This window comes from Schistocerca americana, chromosome 11, assembly GCF_021461395.2.
Source record: "Schistocerca americana isolate TAMUIC-IGC-003095 chromosome 11, iqSchAmer2.1, whole genome shotgun sequence".
In the NCBI taxonomy this organism is placed as follows: Eukaryota; Metazoa; Arthropoda; class Insecta; order Orthoptera; family Acrididae; genus Schistocerca; species Schistocerca americana.
This window is the reverse complement of record NC_060129.1, coordinates 98199531-98223557: the sequence shown is the minus strand read 5'-3', so window position 1 is coordinate 98223557 and position 24027 is coordinate 98199531. Positions and strand designations below refer to the sequence as shown.

The window sequence follows — 24027 nt, the reverse complement described above, 5'->3', positions numbered from 1 at the left end:
CTTATGTTTTCACGCAATTTGAGTGCATAGATCCTGAGGAATCAGTACCCGGGACAACCACCTTTGGCTGTAATAACGGCCTTGATACGCCTGGGCATTGAGTCAAACCGAGCTTGAATGGTGTGTACAGGTACAGCTGCCCATGCAGCTTCAACACAATACCACAGTTCATGGAGGGCAGTGACTGGCGTATTGTAACAGGCCAGTTGCTCGGCCACCAATGACCAGACCTTTTCAGTTGGTGAGAGATCTGGATAATGTGCTGGCCAGGGCAGCACTGAACATTTTCTGTATCCAGAAAGGCCCGTACAGGACCTTGTAAGGGGTCCGTAGGCCCTTACTATGAATTTGCACTCGGCACAGGTCGATAGGGCGAACAATCGATTGTGTTGTGTTGCGAGAGCGAGTGTGGAGATCAGCGAGTCCCATGTTGCGGGTAGAGAGGTGTGGAGGCCAGTTTTAATGCAAGGCTTTAACGACAAAGGGAGTTGCCATCGCCGTGGTTTAACCCCTTTGTACTAGAATAATATCGGGAAGGTGAAGAAGTATTATTACGAAAGTGATTAGTGACATTCTAGTGCCGATATTTTCGTTTCGCGTCTACCGCGCCGGCATCACTTTGGATTGCAATGAAGGATTAACGTGTGACGATAATGAAAAAGGAAGAAGCCTGTGCTGAGATTAGCCGTAATTAGATATGTATGACGAAGGCAGTGGCTGTCTCCTCCTTTGTGTTTTTTTGAGACGAATATAGGTTCGTGATTAGCGAAACTGTGTTGGTGTTTTTCTTGTTACCAGACATTTCATTATTACAGCACTGAGAAGGACGAACTGGAAAGTAACAACTTCCGTAGCAGCCAATTCCGATTGCCAGCCCCATTAGGTACACGGTCACATTAATAATAATTTTGGGCTGCTATTCGATCAGATCAGGTCGAAATAAACGGAGGTGTTACAACCTGGAACATGGGGTCGTGCAGTATCCTGCTGAAATGTAGGGTTTCACATGGATCGAATGAAGGGAAGAGCCACGGGTCACATCTGAAATGTAACGTCCACTGTTCAAAGTGCCGGCAATGCGAACAAGAGGTGACCGAGACGTATAACAAATGCCACCCCATACCATCACGCCGGGTGATACGACAGTACGGCAATGACCAATACACGCTTCCAATGTGCGTTCACCGCGATGTCGCCAAACATGGATGCGACCATCGTGATGCTGTAAACAGAACCTGGATTCATCCGAAAAAATGACGTTTTGCCATTCGTCCATCCAGGTTCGTCCTCGAGTACACCATTGCAGGTGCTCCTGTCTGTGATGCAGCGTCAAGGGTAACCGCAGCCACGGTCTCCGAGCTGATAGTCCGTGCTGCTGCAAACGTTCGTCGAACTGTTCGTGCAGATGGTTGTTGCCTTGCAAACGTCCCCATCTGTTGACTCAGGGATCGAGACGTGGCTGCACGATCCGTTAAAACCGTGCGGATAAGATGGCTGTCATCTCGACTGCTAGTGATACGAGGCCGTTGAGATCCAGCACGGCGTTCCGTATTACCCTCCTGAACCCACCGATTCCATATTCTGATAAAAGTCATTGGAACTCGACGAAAGCGAGCAGCAATGTCGCGATACGATAAACCGCAATCGTGATAGGCTACAATCCGACCTTTATCAAAGTCGGAAACGTGATGGCACGCATTTCTCCTCCTTACACGAGGCATCACAACAACGTTTCACCAGGCAACGCCGGTCAACTGCTGTTTGTGTATGAGAAATCGGTTGGAAACTTTCCTCATGTCAGCACGTTGTAGGTGTCGCCACCGGCGCCAACCTTGTGTGAATGCTCTGGAAAGCTTATCATTTGCATATTACAGCATCTTCTTCCTGTCAAATTTCGCGTCTGTAGCACGTCATCTTCTTGGTGTAGCAATTTTAATGGCCAGTAGTGTACAGAAGTATCAAAGAAGGGGTGTTAATAGTGGCAGAATCACCAGATGAGGTATGTAGAGCAAGATTATTTTTCAATCACTTGTTTTTTAATCTACATGTGACCCTTACAAGTGCTTGTTAGCCAAATAACGAGGTCAGTACACTTGTTTCATTGTAACCTTGTCTTTCGCGGTATAAACCTGTGTGCAACAGAATGTTTCCTTCTTCCTGAAAAAGGAAATTAGTTTTTTCTGTTACAACCTTGTTCTGGGCGGCTATTTAATTGTGATACTAGTCTCTACTTTGCCGCTCTTTATACTGAATTCAAGGTATTACTACCGGCAACAACTGCAAAATAAAGCTAGCTCACTTCATAGAACAGTACGTATGTTACTGGATACGCGATGTTCTGTGCCTTCAGGTCCGAGCGCATTTAGACGAGCGTCGAAATAAAACGCGACGCTGTCTTCAGCTTTAGGAATGACTTCGACAGCTCAGGGACACTACACAGCTGAGTGTACCTGGCGTGAACATGACAGCGACTACATTCTTAGACCCAAATCCTACGCATTAGATCGCATGCATTACGACAATTCCAAGAGTAAGAACTAGGAAAAACAAATAAACGGTAATTGCCATCGTCAGACAGGAAAGTGGGACTATGACATACGACATGTTTCTTTTAACGATAGCTTACTCATGACCATTTATGCTTCTTCTCTCTCTCTCTCTCTCTCTCTCTCTCTCTCTCTCTCTCAGCATTAATAAACTAATTATACAACAGGCTACACAAATGAAGTAGTGGTCGGTATCTTTTCGGAAGTACGAGTATCGTGAAAGTCTGTGGTGATTTGATGTATTTAACTTGTTGAACTGTATTGCCAATGAAGGCAGATCTAATTACATGGCGATGTCTTTCGAACGACGTGATCTCTTCCTCTCACAAAGCACACACGGCCAGCTGCCGTATTCCTGTCGCGCGCATTATTCTCAGCTCACTGAGCAATGTGTTGTGTCACCTATCAAATGTTTACTTTTCTCAGTAACAACCGTTTTATTCGCGAATCAAATTGTCAGTTTGCAAGCCGTTAAGTCAGTAACCAGTATATGGCATGTGCGTCTCGTATTGCCCGAAGGCTACGCTCGTCATCATTTTAATACTCCTCAGAAGAAGAGAAGAAATAAAATCCTTTGTAAAGTTTCCATTCCAGTCGCTCAGTGTTAAAAATACGATGAGTTATGGGATTCAATCAGAATTCCAACAGCATTGGCGGTTTATTTTTGTGTGAATTGTTAACCTTTTCTAATTCAAAGAAGCATCACTATTTCTGATTAACTGTCACATTCTACATCTACATCTACATCTATACTCCGCGAGCCACCTTACGGTGTGTGGCGGAGGGTACTTATTGTACCACTATCTGATCCCCCCTTCCCTGTTCCATTCACGAATTGTGCGTGGAAAGAACGACTGCTTGTAAGTCTCCGTATTTGCTCTAATTTCTCGGATCTTTTCGTTGTGATCATTACGCGAGATATATGTGGGCGGTAGTAATATGTTGCCCATCTCTTCCCGGAATGTGCTCTCTCGTAATTTCGATAATAAACCTCTCCGTATTGCGTAACGCCTTTCTTGAAGTGTCCGCCACTGGAGCTTGTTCAGCATCTCCGTAACGCTCTCGCGCTGACTAAATGTCCCCATGACGAATCGCGCTGCTTTTCGCTGGATCATTTCTATCTCTTCTATTAATCCAACCTGGTAAGGGTCCCATACTGATGAGCAATACTCAAGAATCGGACGAACAAGCGTTTTGTAAGCTACTTCTTTCGTCGATGAGTCACATTTTCTTAGAATTCTTCCTATGAATCTCAACCTGGCGCCTGCTTTTCCCACTATTTGTTTTATGTGATCATTCCACTTCAGATCGCTCCGGATAGTAACTCCTAAGTATTTTACGGTCGTTACCGCTTCCAATGATTTACCACCTATGGCATAATCGTACTGGAATGGATTTCTGCCCCTATGTATGCGCATTATATTACATTTATCTACGTTTAGGGAAAGCTGCCAGCTGTCGCACCATGCATTAATCCTCTGCAGGTCCTCCTGGAGTACGTACGAGTCTTCTGATGTTGCTACTTTCTTGTAGACAACCGTGTCATCTGCAAATAGCCTCACGGAGCTACCGATGTTGTCAACTAAGTCATTTATGTATATTGTAAACAATAAAGGTCCTATCACGATTCCCAGCGGTACTCCCGAAATTACCTCTACATCTGCAGATTTTGAACCGTTAAGAATGACATGTTGTGTTCTTTCTTCTAGGAAATCCTGAATCCAATCACAAACCTGGTCCGATATTCCGTAAGCTCGTATTTTTTTTCACTAAACGTAAGTGCGGAACCGTATCAAATGCCTTCCTGAAGTCCAGGAATACGGCATCAATCTGCTCGCCAGTGTCTACGGCACTGTGAATTTCTTGGGCAAATAGGGCGAGCTGAGTTTCACATGATCTCTGTTTGCGGAATCCATGTTGGTTATGATGAAGGAGATTTGTATTATCTAAGAACGTCATAATACGAGAACACAAAACATGTTCCATTATTCTACAACAGATTGACGTAAGCGAAATAGGCCTCTTGTTGACCGGTTTAATTGTACTTCTTGCCAAAACACACTATAATTTTAACATTCATTTTTGGAACAGCTACTGTGACAGAATTCTGAAAGAGTGTCTCATTAAACAAGTATTTGGCGACCGGAGAGCTCAACAGCTTACGAAGAACCTCATTGTGTGTATTTGTGGTATAGTTCAATTCTTTTATCTTGGCGGCTCGCGTACGCCCGCCCAGACGCGGGAGATTGCTGCGTTGCCAGTTGCACGCACCAAGAGAAGCCGCGCCATAGTATAGTATAGTTCGCAAACTTACGTTTAGGGGGGAGCGCGCAGTTCACGAAGTAAAGCCACCACGGCCGCATTAACCCTTTCGCTGCTACAGAGACGTGCTCCCCGCATTCCGCGCTGTGCGCCATTTTGTCATCACTGCACTGCTCGCCTGTGCAGACACATGGTGTTCCGACTGCTTTGACACACTTATTCGATTTCACATAAACTATCTGGCCCAAAAATTTGATTTTAACACATCTTCATCTTCACTGATACCTTCCCCCCATAAATGACTTAATTTTGTTTCGATGTTCAACGCAGTTATTGTGCAGCATTAAGTGTAGTAAACCATTGCACGAAATTTTGAACAGTTTGCAGAGGTAAAAGTCCATAGCGTATACTTTCCATATGGTCGATTTTAGTTGCCACTAGAAATTTCAGATAATTACATTCAAACGAATGAAATTCATGAAGACACTTCGATATTGTTTTTAAATAAAGAAAACATTAAACACCGCACAAGGTTTGAACTCAGAAACTGTTGCTTAGCAGCCAAGCACCTTCACCATTACGCTAACGCATCTCGTCATTCAACATAATTCCTGGAGGACTTTATAAAGTACCACGCAAAATACCGACAAACACTGTTGATATGACTATGAATTATTCACGTTTCGTCTAAGTACAATAGGAAATAGCCGGCCCTGGTTGCCGAGCGATTATAGGCGCTACAGCCTGGAACCGCGCGACCACTACGGTCGCAAGTTCGAATCCTGCCATGGGCATGGATGTCTGTGATGTCCTTAGGTTAGTTAGGTTTAAGTAGTTCTAAGTTCAAGGGACTGATGACCTCAGAAGCTAAGTCACATAGTGCTCAGAGCCATTTGAACAATTTTGTAATTACTGAAAAAATGTGAAGTCACTTTAAAGCAAAGTCAACAGTTAGCAAGCTACTAAAGCTACCGCAAGATTTAATTGAAACAAAAATAGCTCTTTTAAGCAATGACACAGCTATATCTAAATTTCACTGTCGTTTATGACGAACATGCTTCGTCGATGAACTTTGATTCTGACACGACATTGTTCATCTAGCAGTACAAAATGAGTCCTGAGCTGGAGTGCGATCCAAAAATAAAAAGAACAGCTGCTTCCGGCCACTTTACGGTGTGTGGCGGAGGGTAGTTGCGGCAGGAAGGCCATTCTGCGCTCCGTCGCCGCGTCAGCCTCGCTGCCGCACACTTCTCTCCCCCACAGCAACAGGTACTTTTTTTCCGCGGGTGTGGCCGCACTGCGCCAGCTGCCCGGGGAAGTCCCGGCCTCTGTGGAGCCTGGGCTGGCCGCGGCGGGCGGCCGCTCCCCGGTGGCAGACCGCTCTCTCTCTCTCTCTCTCTCTCTCTCTCTCTCTCTCTCTCGCAGTGGCTGTGCGTCTCCTCAGTGTTTCAGCCTCGCAGCCGGAGTATTTGCCTCCGCGCCTATCAGCGAAGCGTCAACCACACCCGCGTATTCAGGCTGTCGAGACGTTTACGCACCACATGAGGTTGCCAACGTGGAAGCTTCAGTCTTGCCAGCTGAGGTATCCGCCCACGCCTTACGGCACAAATTTCAACGTGTCTAGATACGCAAGCTTCATCCATCGTGCTTCACAAAACTAAAGTGTCAGCAAGTTTTACAATAGTATAAGCAACCCGGCAGTGGTAACGATTCACTTAAGTTATCTCCTTTATACAGAACATGTGCAAGCGTAACATCTGACACAGTAATGGATAACTTACGAAATCGCCATTTATTCTGATTTTTTTTCGATACACAAGTCGTTAGGGCCTGACAAACATATCCCTATATATAACGGTAGGTTCGTGTAGATGGGAAACAGTTTTACATTTATTGGGTACTGTATTCGAATTTCGCGAATCCGGACTGACCGCCGCTGTTTGCGAAACACTAAAATTTGGGCCGGCTCTGAACTGTAGCCCGAATGCCGCACAAACTTCCACAGCTCACGTCAATCCGGGTTCGTAAAACGCGAAACCATTTGGTAATGTTTACCACAGCTGCAATGGTGAGAAGAGAGTGTCTGCATCTCTCAAGAGCACTGAAGTGTGATCCGGAGATGGGATTAACACGTACACTGCAAACATGGGGTTGAATTCATTTCAGAACTACGTATCACTGTATTTCGATTTAGAATCTCGTTGAGTACACTGGAATATGCAATTCGAATTATCGTGCATTGACGGAGACTACTGGGTTACGATTTCCCACAATACTGTTGTCACGGCGTACACACGCGACTGGAGGTATGGCTTGGCCCACTTTAAAAGTATGCTCTCTTCTTCATTAGCGGTAGGGTTAGCTTCCGTTTTGTTTTGCAAAGACGTAGTTATATTTTTTGCACGAAAGGACGTTTCTAAGGGAACCTGTAGTTTTCTTTCATTTCTATTCCGAGCTCAGCAGCGAACTGCAATAGCGAGTGACGTCGGCACGAGAGCTTCCTGCAGCACATTCCTGTCTTCTGGTATCACGAGGTCTCAAAACGACGTCGTCCTTATACGTAAAACACAGCCGATAGCGGTAATTTCGAAATTTGTCTGTGTCCGTACCTCTTCAAACTGATGTCCGCATATAACTACCAAAACCAGATATGTTTTTGTGAAAAAAGCTAACGCACTCCAGAGAACAAGACGGGCTGCATGTCGTACAGGCAAATATGGCCGCCGATATGCGGCAGTCTGTGTCGGCAGCCTTTAGTGCGCACCGCGAATACGGCACGACGCTGCTTTCAGCTGTAGGGACAATCTGTGTGTGTCTCACGCCGCCCAGCACGGCGTGTGGAGCAGCCACCAACGACGCTCTTAAAGCCCAACTCCAGAAAATAAGCTGCTTATGTATCAGCAGTAATGAAGAGGAGATGAGGTTATTAAAACATTTTCAACATTTGGCGGCCCAGTCAGCAGCTGTATAAATATTAATTTGAAATTAACAACAGCCCCAGTTGCAATGTTTACCTAGGTTTCAGTTGGGATAACCCAACCTACTTCAGAATAAAAGGAACTACGATTTGTCCATACTGGTCAACGTCAGAAACTAAAAACTATACTACAGAAATACGTCGCCACGTTGTAATAACTTACCCGGGAAACAGCCACGGCCCCACTCCGCGACCGCAGTACGGCAGCAACGGACGTTGTACTGGTACTGTCCACAGCCTCGAGAGCGCATGCGCGACAGTGTGTGTTGACACTCGTACCAACGAGTACTCCTGAACTTAAAGTTTTATGAATAACCGCGTGCGGCTAACGAAATTGACGTACACGTTGTCCTGTAAGGAGCACAGATATAGCGACTGTCTTAATAACATTTGTAATAATTTGTTGGACGTCAAAAGTGAAGGGACCAATGCGTTTACTATTTTAAGCCAACCTAGCATATTTCAGCTAAACATCGAACTTGACCGCATGGTGGATAACTACGGGTTTGAAATACCGGATGATCCCAGCTATTCGGCAAAACGGGAGTGCTAAAACATGTTTATTACTCCCTACGAGTATGGCGGATGGAATAACGGTTGAACACCTTGCTTCAAACAAGTTTTTGCTTCGCAGCTGCAGATGGTTGTTAACAAGGTTATTTTTTGTCATGTAGTACGGGCACTTCGCAATGCAAGAGCTGAGTATTATTCAGAGGGTTGAGTGCGTGAGCCGTTTGCACCAACTGTTCAGCGAATGTCGAACCACGCGTGCCATTTGCAACTTTAGTAGGGATAGGCTCCTTGTATCTCGTTAGTAAGGCTCTTCCTGTTTGGCCGATGTAAAATTTCGGACAATTGCCACATGGAATCTTGTAAACTCCAGATAACGACAATTTAGGCTTTTTTAAAGTGTGGATCAGGTTCTTCTGCATCCTACTATTAGTAGGCAAAATTGTCTTGAACCCCTGGTTCTTTAGAAGACGCCCTATTTAATATGAAACTTTACCTATGAATGCACTAACTTCCAGCACGATAACCTAACGTGGAACTTTTACTTTTATTATTATTTACTTTCCTGTCATAGAGCCGTCTCTTCATTTCAAGCTCGTAACCGTTATTTCGGGCTGTTGTTTCCAGGGTTGCCAGTTCGTGTTCCAAGGCTTCTGCGGATAGGGGAATGCATATCGCTCTATGTATACTAGAGTGAAAAAGTGCCATTTTATGCGCCAGCGGGTGTGCAGAATCGGCAGGTATGACATTCTCAGAAAATTTATGCTTCGTGGGGATGAAGATGTCATATTCAATCTGATCATCTACTATAGATAACGTAAGATATAAGTAGTTTAACGTCCTACTGGGTGACGTGTTTTCAAGAGTAAAAATAATTTTCTCGTGGAGATTGTTAAACACTACCAGTATCTGATCAATGTCTTCTTGGGACGAGTCGATTAGCATGAGAATATCATCCACGTACCTTGCATAAACTTTATTTTCTCCGCGATCCCTAAATTACTAAAAAAAATTGAGATTCTATCACATTCATAAATATATCGGAAAGAATCCCTGCTAGAGGATTACCCATTGCTAACCCGTACGGTTGTGGGTAAATTTTGTCATTAAAACAAAAATGACTATTTCAAAACAATGCGCAGGAGATTCATGAGCCCATCAATTTCAATATCTGGGAATTTCTTATGGAAGCGTAAGTTCCGTTCCGGAATATTTAAAGTCTGACCTACAAGTACGTTGGTTGAAAGGCTGGAAAAATGAAAGGGAGCCAGCTTTGATGTGGCATGGCAGATTACATTGTTGTTGTTGTTGTTGTTGTGGTCTTCAGTCCTGAGACTGGTTTGATGCAGCTCTCCATGCTACTCTGTCCTGTGCAAGCTTCTTCATCTCCCAGTACCTACTGCAACCTACATCCTTCTGAATCTGCTTAGTGTATTCATCTCTTGGTCTCCCCCTACGATTTTTACCCTCCGCGCTGCCCTCCAATACTAAATTGGTGATCCCTTGATGCCTCAGAACATGTCCTACCAACCGATCCCTTCTTCTGGTCAAGTTGTGCCACAAACTTCTCTTCTTCCCAATCCTATTCAATACTTCCTCATTAGTTATGTGATCTACCCATCTAATCTTCAGCATTCTTCTGTAGCACCACATTTCGAAAGCTATTCTCTTCTTGTCCAAACTATTTACCATCCATGTTTCACTTCCATACATGGCTACACTCCATACAAATACTTTCAGAAATGACTTCCTGACACTTAAATCTATACTCGATGTTAACAAATTCCTCTTCTTCAGAAACGCTTTCCTTGCCATTGCCAGTCTACATTTTATATACTCTCTACTTCGACCATCATCAGTTATTTTGCTCCCCAAATAGCAAAACTCCTTTACTGCTTTAAGTGTCTCATTTCCTAATCTAATACCCTCAACATCACCCGACTTAATTCGACTACATTCCATTATCCTCGTTTAGCTTTTGTTTATGTTCATCTTATATCCTCCCTTCAAGACACCATCCATTCCATTCAACTGCTCTCCGAAGTCCTTTGCTGTCTGACAGAATTACAATGTCATCAGCGAACCTCAAAGTTTTTATTTCTTCTCCATGGATTTTAATACCTACTCCGAATTTTTCTTTTGTTTCGTTTACTGCTTGCTCAATATACAGATTGAATAACATCGGGGATAGGCTACAACCCTGTCTTACTCCCTTCCCAACCACTGCTTCCCTTTCATGTCCCTCAACTCTTATAACTGCCACCTGGTTTCTGTACAAATTGTAAATAGCCTTTCGCTCCCTGTATTTTACCCCTGCCACCTTTAGAATTTGAAAGAGAGTATTCCAGTCAACGTTGTCAAAAGCTTTCTCTAAGTCTACAAGTGCTAGAAATGTAGGTTTGCCTTTCATTAATATTTTTTCTAAGATAAGTCGTAAGGTCAGTATTGCCTCACGTGTTCCAGTATTTCTACGGAATCCAAACTGATCTTCCCCGAGGTCGGCTTCTACTAGTTTTTCCATTCGTCTGTAAAGAATTCGCGTTAGTATTTTGCAGCTGTGGCTTATTAAACTGATAGTTCGGTAATTTTCACATCTGTCCACACCTGCTTTCTTTGGGATTGGAATTATTATATTCTTCTTGAAGTCTGAGGGTATTTCGCCTGTTTCACACATCTTGCTCACCAGATGGGAGAATTTAGTCAGGACTGGCTCTCCCAAGGCCGTCAGTAGTTCTAATGGAATGTTGTCTACTCCCGGGGCCTTGTCTCGACTCAGGTCTTTCAGTGCTCAGTCAAACTCTTCACGCAGTATCATATCTCCCATTTCATCTTGATCTACATCCTCTTCCATTTCCATAATATTGTCCTCAAGTACATCACCCTTGTATAGACCCTCTATATACTCCTTCCACCTTCCTGCTTTCCCTTCTTTGCTTAGAGCTGGGTTTCCATCTGAGCTCTTGCTGTTCATACAAGTGGTTCTCTTATCTCTAAAGGTCTCTTTAATTTTCCTGTAGGCAGTATCTATCTTACCCCTAGTGAGATAAGCCTCTACATCCTTACGTTTGTCCTCTAGCCATCCCTGCTTAGCCATTTTGCACTTCCTGTCGATCTTATTTTTGAGACGTTTGTATTCCTTTTTGCCTGCTTCATTTACTGCATTTTTATATTTTCTCCTTTCATCAATTAAATTCAATATTTCATCTGTTACCCAAGGGTTTCTACTAGCCCTCGTCTTTTTACCTACTTGATCCTCTGCTGCCTTCACTACTTCATCCCTCAAAGCTACCCATTCTTCTTCTACTGTATTTCTTTCCCCCATTCCTGTCAATTGTTCCCTTATGCTCTCCCTCAAACTCTGTACAACCTCTGGTTCTTTCAGTTTATCCAGGTCCCATCTCCTTAAATTCCCACCTTTTTGCAGTTTCTTGAGTTTTAATCTACAGCTCATAACCAATAGATTGTGGTCAGAGTCCACATCTGCCCCTGGAAATGTCTTACAATTTAAAACCTGGTTCCTAAATCTTTGTCTTACCATTATATAATCTATCTGATACCTTTTAGTATCTCCAGGGTTCTTCCATGTATACAACCTTCTATCATGATTCTTAAACAAAGTGTTGGCTATGATTAAGTTATGCTCTGTGCAAAATTCTACCAGGCGGCTTTCTCTTTCATTTCTTAGCCCCAATCCATATTCACCTACTACGTTTCCTTCTCTCCCTTTTCCTACACTCGAATTCCAGTCACCTATGACTTAAATTTTCGTCTGCCTTCATTATCTGAATAATTTCTTTTATTTCATCATACATTTCTTCAATTTCTTCGTCATCTGCAGAGCTAGTTGGCATATAAACTTGTACTACTGTAGTAGGTGTGGGCTTCGTATCGATCTTGGCCACAATTATGCGTTCACTATGCTGTTTGTAGTAGCTTACCCGCATTTCTATTTTCCTATTCATTATTAAACCTACTCCTGCATTACCCCTATTTGATTTTGTATTTATAACCCTGTATTCGCCTGACCAGAAGTCTTGTTCCTCCTGCCACCGAACTTCACTAATTCCCACTATATCTAACTTTAACCTATCCATTTCTCTTTTTAAATTTTCTAACCTACCTGCCCGATTAAGGGATCTGACATTCCACGCTCCGATTCGTAGAACGCCAGTTTTCTTTCTCCTGATAACGACATCCTCTTGAGTAGTCCCCGCCCGCAGATCCGAATGGAGGACTATTTTACCTCCGGAATATTTTACCCAAGAGGACGCCATCGTCATTTAATCATACAGTAAAGCTGCATGCCGTTTTGGTTATTGTTACAAGACCAGATCAGTCAATCATCCAGACTGTTGCCCTTGCAACTACTGAAAAGGCTGCTGCCCCTCTTCAGGAAGCACACGTTTGTCTGGCCTCTCAACAGATACCCGGCTATCTGTATCGCTGAGGCACGCAAGCCTCCCCACCAACGGCAAGGTCCATGGTTCATGGGGGGGGGGGGGGGGGGGGCATTATTAAGTTTATTTACCAATTTCACAGTTTTTGACGGAGTAATTTTTCCCGAAAACGAAGTTGTCCTGAATTTTGTAATGTAAACAGATAGCCAGCTTATGGTACGTACTATTTGTACTGTCTACGATAGGACGTATCGGATGGAAGTTTTTGTGAACTTTGAATTGACTCGTTAGTATGGGCGCCATTATTCTCCAGTTTACGATTAATACTTTTCACCGGTCTATAACGTAATGCTTTGATTGAGCGACAGACAATTCATTTTCTAAGATTTCACAGAATTCGTAGCCTAACCGCGTTTGAACATTCTTTGGCGTTTTGATACACTCCAAACCTAATTTAAGGCCTGCTATGAAATTGTCTACCACGTGTGGTTCTTTAATCGCAGGTGCGATATTGAATTTCAGCGCTTTGGACAGTAACTGGGTCTTAGCTGTTGAAAACACGTTCACAGAACGTGGGTGTGAAACCTGTATTATTGGAACATCCTTGTTGGTTACCTCTGGTAACACCCTTAGACAAATTTGACAGTTTTCTCGCATGCCTTGTAGCGATTTCTTCTTTCTGTTTACCAATGGAATCATTGGCCAGTGCCCAAAAATCATCTATTCGATAATTTTAAGACTTCGAATAGTGCATCGATATTTCAAGATACACCTAATAAGCTTTCTTGTTTAACCAACCTTTCTTTGTATACAATTCCGCAATTCTGTTATTGAGGATCTGAGCTATGAATTTCTGTTTGAAAGTAGGCGATTTGTAATATAATTTTTCTACATAATTCGGAGTACTAGCATGGCCATTTCATTTATTAACAAGTGTAAACAGAATAACGTGACCCCGAAGTTTGCTAGCGGATATTCCATGTCGCAAAACACAATCGTTGTTTCCGTTGAACGGACAGCACGGCTCTTATCAGAGACCCATCTGAGAAGAAATTCGCATGTTCTAGGTCAAAATGCGAGTAGATTTTTGTTTTGTAGAATATCTTCACATCCACCCCTTGGCGCCCCCGCCCCCCCCCCCCCCCCTCCACAGAGACAAAACGCGACGTTGTTAAGGCGTTAATGAACGGAAGAATTTCGAAACACTGACTACTTCTAACAGGGAAGAGAGGTGGTGAGCCCCACACAGTGTATCCCAGGCCCACTCGTGTTCACGGTCGGTGCAGCAGAGTCTGCAGTCCGTGGTTAGCGTCCCAGGTTCGATTCCCGGCCGAGTCGCTAATTTCCTTCTCTTGGGGTCTGGGTGTTTGCGCCGCCCCCGTAACTTCGGGTCATCTCCACCGCCGAGCAGATCGGCCAAGCTGAAGGAAACGTTCTTCTGCCTAAAAACTTCCTGTGGCGTACACATTTTTTACGCGCCAATGTTTTCCGGCTCAGCGTTAAACATCGCTTTCAAACGATATGAAGTACACAAAATGCACCGTCATGAATGTACCTGTATACAGTCATGTGCATAATCGTAATACGTTACAGTGCTCTTTTCCAACACACTTCTCGTGAATCAATCAAATCTAAACCTAAAGCACCACAAAATTAATATCGTGATGGGGCATGTAGTGAAACGAAGTAACCACCTACAGATCCAAACCTGAGACGACTTTGCGGAATGGTGGTGGGTACTTTGTTCACCGAAGCCTTTCTTCGCTGCGCCGTGACGTCAGTGTTGCTGCTGCCGCCGTCCCCCCCCCCCCCCCCCCCCACACCAGTGTGCTCGCAGCAGCCGGTTTCCATCAGCCTCGCCACGTGACGTCACCCGCTGACCCTGGACTGGCGACTCGCAGTTATCTGCACTGCGCGGCCGCCCGCTTCCTGCCCACAAACCGCTGTTCCGCCGTGCCAGCGCGTCTCCTCGAAGCTTCCAGGCTTGCAGCGAAATGACGACGACGACGAGAAAAATCGAGAAACTGCGGCCAATAAAGACGCCTTACCGAGGATCACCCTAGCCACGCGCCATTCTAGGGCGGAAGAGGAACCTAAATATTTCCCGTCTGTCCCTTGTGTTGCGCCGAGTACGATGGTCAGAACTTATTTTATGGCGGCTGTTTTTTGCAGTAACCCTTATATATTAGGGCTGGTCACTTTCAACAGTTCCCAGTAAGTGGCTGTTGTCTGCGCTCTGATTCGTTGATGCAGAAGAGACTGACCGGTCGCCGTATTCGGTTTTATACTACCGGAGCACTGGTGCCACATTTTGTGGCTTTGTATTGAATCAAGAGCAAGGAAAAAATCCCTCTAAATCTCGTAGTTACAGGTACGAATTCTTACAATATAACCGCGCAGAATATCGCTGTATGACGTCATCCCCGCAAGCTGCACTTACTTTAGGTTCAAATACCAAGTTTAATTTTTGACGCTTCAAACTAAGCACAGTAAGAAACTAACTACAGTAAGGTCCGCACTGTGGATCACTACACAAAAACTGTCAAGAGTTGACGCCATCGTTGTTTTCTTTAGTCCTGTCTGAAATATTTCGGTCGAGAAAAGTCACGTTAATAAATCTTTGCGTGAGTTTATAAAAAACTGCACCGTTCATCACGTAATGAATATATTTTTAAAGCACCCACATGAAAGAGGCTACAAAGATGGTACTAATTCTCTTTTACCCAATTTAGAGACTAACCGTCCACAGACATAATTTTCATGTTTTACGTCCATCTAGGTGGTAACGATTATTCGCATATTTTTATGTAAATAAGTAAAAAAGAGGAAATAATTTGTACACGCGGTAAGTATAAAGAAATACGCAATACTAATTTCTGTAAGAGAAAAAGAAAGACAAACAGCTGTTTGAAACTGACAGATAAGGGGACTGAAATCCCTGACTTGCCGGCCGTCCTGTTTCCTTGGAGTTGGCAGAATTTACACGACAGAAGAAAGAAGGCATGAAGGTCGGGGGCATATTTAGATAAACAGTAAGGAGAACGACATTTGCTATCAGCAGATTTGCCCAAGTATTAAGCATTTTAATCGTCAATAAACGAGAGACGGAATTATTCGTGAGTGGTAACGAAAATTCATTGTATCTGCTGTGCAACTCAGAGACAAGCAAAGGTCCTGCAGTGCTTTAGAGAACGTTACTTCACCTACTGTGGCATTTCGTAACTTGTAATCGCAATTTTACGTACGGAAAGGGACGACGCTTCAGTGATACTGTAAGTGAACTAAGGGTAGGTAGGGCGTGAATTACAAGTTAATGAACAGCAACACTGACAGCTCACCATACACTAGGTATTTACGGGTTAGAAAGCACTTGTGTATAAATTTCTCAGCATTATTTTGAAAGAAGAATAAAGCCATTGATGCAGCGGTTTTCCATACTTGGCTCTCCACATAACGAACTTCTACATCCAATTTTAGAATTCAAACACTTACACTCGACGTATTAACGATACCCGCGTCTTTGTATACGTCAGTTACACGCGGAACTGCATCGGTTACATGTACGTACAGAATTAAATTGTGTACCACAGAGGAGTAATATGGGTTCAATAGAAGTAGGCATATACTCATCATTTACGTACATTATCTTTCATTGCTTAAGGAAATATTCCCGACAGTAAGCTACACAGTGTATGTACTGGGATTAAAGTCAGCACGTGAAGTGTAACCAAGCGTGTTCAGAAAGTAACAGATTCTGTGAATTAAAATTAGGGACAGCAGTGATTAATTGTAAGGGCACAGAAGTACTTTGATGGTTAAAATTTCGCACGTGTTCTTGGAGGCACATTACGTGTACACATATTATGTACGTTATTGAAATAATTCTTAAATGCAATGTTGTCAACCAGACTAAGAATTTAAAGAATTCTTGGCCTTGTGTAAAACGAGCAAGGGGATCGAGATCATGAGTTGAGCTGCTCAGTACCGTACTGGTGTAGAAACTAAAGACGACGGGTAAAAGGCGGAACAGAGGGCTACCATCAACGATTCACTCGTTTCCAGAATTCGAATTTTTCCGAAGTATTAAGTGTACAAATATGATTGCGTGCCATTACGAATTCAGCGTCTTGCCAAAATGCCGACAAGGCAAGACTTTTCATGTGTTGGAACATGCGAGGTATTTCACCAAATGTGGCAGCTGCAAAATACCGTGTAAGGGGTGGGGGGTGGGGGGGGGGGGCTGAAGGAGATTTTTGTACGCAGTCCACACAAGTCAACAGCACGCAGAAGCCACGAACTCTGAACACCGCAGCAAAGTGTGTGGAAGACAGTGCGTCGGCGGTTACACGCCAAACCGTACCGTCTGGATCCCTTACAACAATTAAAAGCGGACTGTTACGGCCGGCGCCTTCAGATTTGCGCCACATTGGAGGCATCAATTGAGGATGGACATTTCGCCCCTACGCTGATATTCAGCGACAAAGCAACTAACACTTTTCTGAAGAACTTTATCCCCGCAATGTGAGCGAGTGGAATACTTACTGAAAAACCTCACGTAATTTCGGCGCATGAACGCGATTCGCCGAGGGTTAATGTATCCTGTGCAGTGTGACAGGCGAAGCTGAATGGGCCGTTTTAATACTGTGAGACAACTGTGGCGGGTACATCTTACCTCGATATGTTGCAGTTGTTTCGACTACTCATTCCTTCAGGGACCATCGATGTTTGTTGCTACCTAAACGACGAAATTTCGCATCGCTGGATTGGCCGTAGGCGGTTAACGCAAGTACAGATCAGCTTGCAAAAGCACTTAACAATGGATGTTTGAGAATCTGGAACTGGTCAAGGGTTTGTGTAATTAAACTGTGTGTGTCGTAATTGCGGTTGTCTCCTATATTTAAGTCATAATGTTTATAATTCTACTACAGCTCTGTTTCTCTTAACGTTTATTTTCGAAAATCTAGCGATTAAAATAGGGTTTCATTGCACTGTGGCTGACTCAAATGAACTTGAAATATTAGCAGAAGGCCACTCGATCACTGACTACACAAAGTAGAGGCCATAATGGATGTTACCGGGAACTCGCGCCACAGGTATGTATGCACGATGATCTTCAGAGCCATTTTGTTTCTCTTTAGCCAACTCGGCCAATGGGCTTGCGAAAATTTGAAAGGGCGCGAAACACAGGAACGTAACCGTGAGACGCAGTACAAAAAACAGACAAGAAAACCGCGGACGGGAGAGCGCGGTCTGTACTCGTCCGGAGAGTGGGGGCTGCCGCGGGGCGCCGTGCTCACGTGTCGGGGGCGTGCGCGGCTGGCCGGCCGGCTGCACAGACGCCTCTTCGTGCAGAGGCTGCGTGCGTCTCTCGCACACGCAAAGTTGCACAGGTGTAAACTTACCTCCACACTAGGGACAAGCGGTGCCCAGCACTGAACCTGCCGATTCCAACTGTGCATCACCAAAACGGACATACAACACTCTTCGAAAGCTAACACGCGTGAAATACGTGCCACACAAACATTGTTACTGTAACGTTCCACTTCTCTGGCTCCGCTGAGTGGCAACCATACTGTAACCTGACAACCTGTACCAGAACTCTGGCCAAGCAACGGATCACTTGTCCACCACAACACTTTACAGAAAATAATATAGCAGCCACGCGTTCTGTAGTATCCGTGAGTGTGTGTGACGTCACGCAGCACACCATTACGCCACGGGTCAATGTCGACGGCCGCTATCAGCAGCTGCGAGCTGCTCCAGTTTAGGCAGCCGCCTGTACTGGAAATACGGGTACTTGCAGAGCCTTGATGCTTTGAGAAAAGTGAAACACACGACGGAAGTCTGAGAAAACTGCAAATTTTTTAAACTGATTAACTACTGAATGGTTTATCACCAAATGGACCACCAAGGCAACAGCGAAATTTTCGCGAACCGTTTTTTTTTTCTTCACCTGAGACACTGAAGTACCGGGTGCTCATAAGTAAAATGCAGCTACTGACCCAAGTCCACTGTGGTCTGTGAGTATGGTAAGGCAGCGAAACACTGTAGACATGATAACGCGAAACCAGTTGGCGCCGGAGGAAATCAATTCCAATACCAGGTGCGAATCTGTCACTGTGCAACACCTCGCGGAAGTCTCCGGTGCTCAGACAAACAAGTTCTGCAAGTGGCGGTTAATAATATCGACATTCTGCCTTTCTCACTTGTTTGTCCCTTCCTGTCCACATTCCGTCCCCAATGCATTAGATATGGGAACATTTCTTTCCAGTGTAAATCGGTTCCGCAAGGGCGCATTAGCATACCGAGTTTCGCCGCCATACAGCAGTCACAGCCCACGATGGAGCTCTGTGAGTGGCTCAACTTGAGACTGCAAGCAGCCAGTGGTAGAGCACGGTTACTGCTGCACGCAGGTTACCCTCAGCCACGTGTCAGGGCGACACCTCGCCACCGTCTCCACGTTGCGTCACGTTTACTGCCAGCCCAAGTATCATCTGAGACACCACAGTGTGAAAGTTTATGCAACATCACATTTTACTGGTGGACAGAACACCTAATGCATTGAAAGCACCCGGAAACACTGTACACACTCCCAAGTCACGAGTGACCTTACTCCCTTATTATTGGATATCTATGTGTGACGTAAAGAGCTGATTCCACACAATCGCGATTACATGGAGGCCTTTTTAGGAAACTTTTGGCTGCCGCTACTGTTCATCCGTGAACGCCACAGTTTTCTACAATTCAGCAAATCTTACCTCGCTACACACGATACGTTTTGAACAGGTCTTTAATACGGCGTGCATGAATTGCGTTGTATATTTTGTGATAGGCGAGTATAAATACGAAAACCACCACACATAGTTCCACGTCACGAAAGTGAAGGGCATTTAGAGCACCGATTCCGGGTTACTTATTATACATAAAATTCGCGCAACTTTTATCAAATGATCCTGTCCCTCACGTGTGACGACAGTCACTTTTCCGTGACGTCACGCGTTCTTTGCTGCCATTGGATAAGGGGAGCACACTGAACAGTCGTCGTGTTTATCTACCTGTTTGCCAACGAAATTGTCAATTTTATGGTTTTGGTATTCAAATTTGCGTTTTACGGCGATGTGCAGTTTAACTGACATGGCATTTTTGAACTCTCCAAGACGGGTCGTCTTCAGTACTTTGTCACGCCGAAGTGTCTGTAAATGCGACGTCGGTGGCCACCCACGATTCCGAAACTGTGACTTACCGTCGATAACGGGTAAGGCTTCTGTAACAGTATCTGGCTAAACGAAATAATGTTTACTGTAGGTTTCTGTCAAACATAATTAGCAAATGCCCCCACAAATGTTATAATTTTGACGTGATTCAGCCCTCTGACGGAAACTAACAACAAATCTACCTCGACTCTCGCAACTGTTGCACTGGAAATGGCACAAATTAAATCTAGGTTCTGCCGCCGTTACAGTCTGCACATAGAAATCTACACTGCACTTTAATCGTGTCATTTCAATGTCAAATGAAGAAGCTGGTAAGTGACGGAGTCAGAATCACCGACATTCATTCCTCCCTCACATAATATACGACTGAAGCGCAGGCCGCACAGAACACGGCGCCTCTCTCAGATCGCTGACGCGTTGCTTTGTCGACACACCGGGCTCTCTCATCAGACAAATAGTAACACGAGAACAGCCCAACAAAGCGATGCTGCGTTGTAGAGTGCTAAAAAAATTTCATCAGCAAATCACAAACGAGGAGACGTGACAGAGCGATAAAAAATACGAAATGTTTATTTCGTGAAGTACAAACATTACGAAGTACAAACATTACGATAAATTCTCAAGAATTCGCCAACTACTACGCATATGGTCGCCTGTTTGTAATGAGGGTGTTGGGGAAAGCTACAGATTGCTCGTTGACCATAACCTTAATTCGAGAACATTGTGGAAATACGCAAATGAACCCGAGTGCTGCGTCTCATCGCCACAAGCGTGTCGGCGTGACGCCACGATTTGTGATTCGCGAATGGATTTCAGGATCCGCAACGCCCGCGCACGAAACAGCTTCCGACGTCTCATTACATTGCAGACGAGTTTACGTGTGTAACATCTGACGTTAAGCATGTAAGCGAGATAAAGTTTACAAACGGTTTGAAATTGTTCTTAATGTGTGTTCGAAAGCGAGTGCTCATTCTGAAATACTGGATAAACACAGTCTGCTTAATTTGCGCCGCTTTTTAAAGAAAAGCCCGTTTATCGCGCGTCTAAATTTTTGACACGTCATGTCTACTGAAGTGTGGGCCGTACGACGATGTAATTTTTGCAGATACCCTAAGGGGTGTGGGGATACTGTCTGCAAACGGCGTCGCGAATAGGTAGGTACCGATAAACTACAACGAAACGTCTGATGTCCAAGTTGACTCCATGAACAGCGATAACGTGGCTGTGGGGGGGGGATCGAAAAACTCGCTCCAGTTTTTGGAGTCTTGCGTGCAGTTTCTTGGAAGTCAGTAGCTGCCCTCATTCTGAAATACTGTCTGAATAACGTCCGCGTATTTCAGCGCCCTTAGTCACGTTACCCCGCGACGCGCAATGTTTCCAACTGCGGAACTTCTCTTACTGTGTGAGAACCGCAATTTGAGATTATACCTCTGAATGAGTACATCTTGACAACATTTTAGATGTCTGAATTCGGCCACATTACGCGAAACATTAAAAAATAAATGTCTGCCACGCCTGCAAGCCGCTACACGCCTTGTCGCACTAAAACTCGCTTGCTGCAAAGTTCCGCATTTCATGGTTTTCGTAAACTTGCGTCCTACGAACATAATCAAGAACGCGAGGTTTTCATTTTAAATGCCTGTTGTACGTGAATTCCGTGGAAATCTACACTGGCACATCGAAACACTAGCCGACTGAATGTGGCGTTATTTTCCATTCGTTCCACGTTATTCTCGCTCAAGTTTTCATAGACTGGAGCAAGGCCATAAGTAACGACCAATAAATCACTGAACACTCAAAACGGTAATTTAACACACTGTTAGCCACTCCCTTTGTTCGTAACAGTCGTAATTTTTCAAAGTAAGACAAAGTATTAGACAAGAGAAGTAAGTGAGTTACGCGACAAAAACCACACAAAAGCGTGCAGAACATCCGCCGCTCCCATAAATTCCTGCCTTACCGATCTGTGGTATTCCCGTGCGGACACAAGATACACAAGCTCTGTCTGGGTAGGCAGGACAACGTGGCACGCTGCTTCCCTCCAGGCTGCTGCGTCACAACTGGGCCGCACAGACAGCCGGCTGCCCCCCCCAGCGCTGACGTCACGGGTCGGCGTTGCCAGCTCGCGCGGCAGGCGAGGGAACGGCTGCAGCAGGGCGTCTACGTCTGTGTCGGCACTGCCGGACCGCCTGCGTCCCATCCACGCCACAGTCAGTTATCTCGAGCCGCGCTATACAGCTGGCAACACACACCCCCTTTCGCCTGGCGCCCCAAAAACCGGATTTCGTAAACCGATTTCCCAGTACCGCTTTTGGTGAACGCAAAGTTGGAACAGAGACGCTGCATTTTGGTCACGGGATGAGGAGAGGTGTGAACACAACATCTTCCGTCATCGTGCTGAGTGCCAGTGACTTACGCGCGAGCTTCGCGATTCGTATCGATCATTTGCTACCCCAGAAATGACGGACAAATGTGACAAGTTTTCGTTAAAGAACGTTACAGGGATATCAATGCTGAGATCATCGGTGCCTGGGCTCACGTACTACTATAACTTAAAATAAGTTACACTGAGCACGACACACATTTACCCTCAACGTGTGGACCAACTGAAATCATTCTGTGATTTCGTTGATACTGGCTACGGCAAAGTTCTTGGTAGTATTAAAACTAGATGGTTGTCATTGTTGCCAGGAGTTACAAAAGTTATTGATACGTATGAACCTTTGAAATCTTGTTTTCTATCTCAGAATAGGTGTCCCACGTTGCTGAAACAAATTTAAGAGAACCCACAGTCTCTTCTTTGGCTTCATTTCACACAATGCCCATTGAAAATGTTTTTAAATTCAATCCAAAAGTTGGAAATAACCACGGTCTCCGCTTGCTTCAAGAAATAATCAATACCATTTTAATTAACTTGGAAAAGGAAGGTACTTTCACTCGGTCAAAATACGAGCCTTTTACCAGTTCTAAGACACTTCGACACTTTTGTGACTTCTTTGCAAAAGTAGAGTTCTCCACTTCAACCTCTGAAATCATTTCATTGGTGAACACCAAAAAAAAAAAAAAAAAAAAAAATACTGTTTCTTGGGCTGAACTTTTAAATTTTCTGGTAATTCTTAAGGCAGTAGACTCATGTGCAACATTTCAGACGAGATAGGATGCGTGAACAACATTGTATCCCAGAAACTTGAGGAATTGGAAAAAGCTAATTTGGAAACAGTTAAGAGACTGTGTGATATATTCCACACACTTAAAAGTACAGGTACTTCATGTAAGAATATAGACACGCTTGTGAGTTTTGCTCCTGCTGTACTATACACAAATATTGTTGTGGAAAGAATATTTTCAACTGTGAATTCGCTTTGGAGGGTGGAATGTGTAGTGCTAGAACCACTTCATTCCCCACAGGTGTTTGTCTCATATTAAAGGCCAAAAACGAACATAAAATTCTTTGTCAAGTACAGAGTAGAGGTGCTCTTATTCGGTAATTGTACTGTCTAATTATTGGATTTATAGTGAATTCTTGCAACGGGTCTTTGTCCTCAGAAGTTGACTGCCGAACGTAGTTGCTCTCTGTCCCAGTGTACTTAAAAGCAGAATAAGCAAGCATTCTTCAAAACTATATAATGTATGGATGGTCAGTGTCTGCATCAAGTAAATCCTACCCCATATTTGGCAGATTGGGTTCCGCATTTGGAGGCTGCATTCGAGAGAGACGTACCATATGTTGAAGTTTAAGCACCATTTAATATTTTCGTCTGTTTTAATTCAGACATAAATGTCGAGTGGCTCTTTACATACCTCCTCATAGAGCCACTCTGCTTCCTAGTCAAGCTCCCTAAAATCATTGTTCTTATCTTCCCTTAATAGCGATCAATACATAAAATTGTAATATGTTGTCTCGTGTATCCAGTACGAGGATATTTCATTCCTTAGATCATACAACAGCCTGGCAGGTGGTTTTCTCGGCTATTTTTCCAGTACGTCAACGAATTTCAGCCACAATCTAAGTTTGTGTGTCTGGTGCGTGCTCAATGAAACGAGAACGAAAATAACCTCTGTTTGCCTGGTGGCTGTTGGTATTTGAAGTCAGGAACAGGTTTCATTCGGAACACCGACTT

At 44.3% G+C, this 24027-nt stretch overlaps 1 protein-coding gene across 2 annotated transcripts in view; it reads right to left on the bottom strand.

Annotated features, from left to right (window-relative positions):
• LOC124554073 (BTB/POZ domain-containing protein At4g08455-like) overlaps positions 1–24027 on the bottom strand; it is a 78289-nt gene that overhangs the window by 31406 nt on the left and 22856 nt on the right. The window contains exon 1 of one of the 2 annotated variants that reach the window (XM_047128122.1): positions 21867–22008. The exons of the other annotated variant lie outside the window; for it this stretch is intronic. The gene's annotated coding sequence lies outside the window, so the exon portion shown is untranslated. Of the gene's footprint in view, positions 1–21866; positions 22009–24027 lie in introns of those variants that run through there. 2 annotated transcript variants of the gene reach the window in all.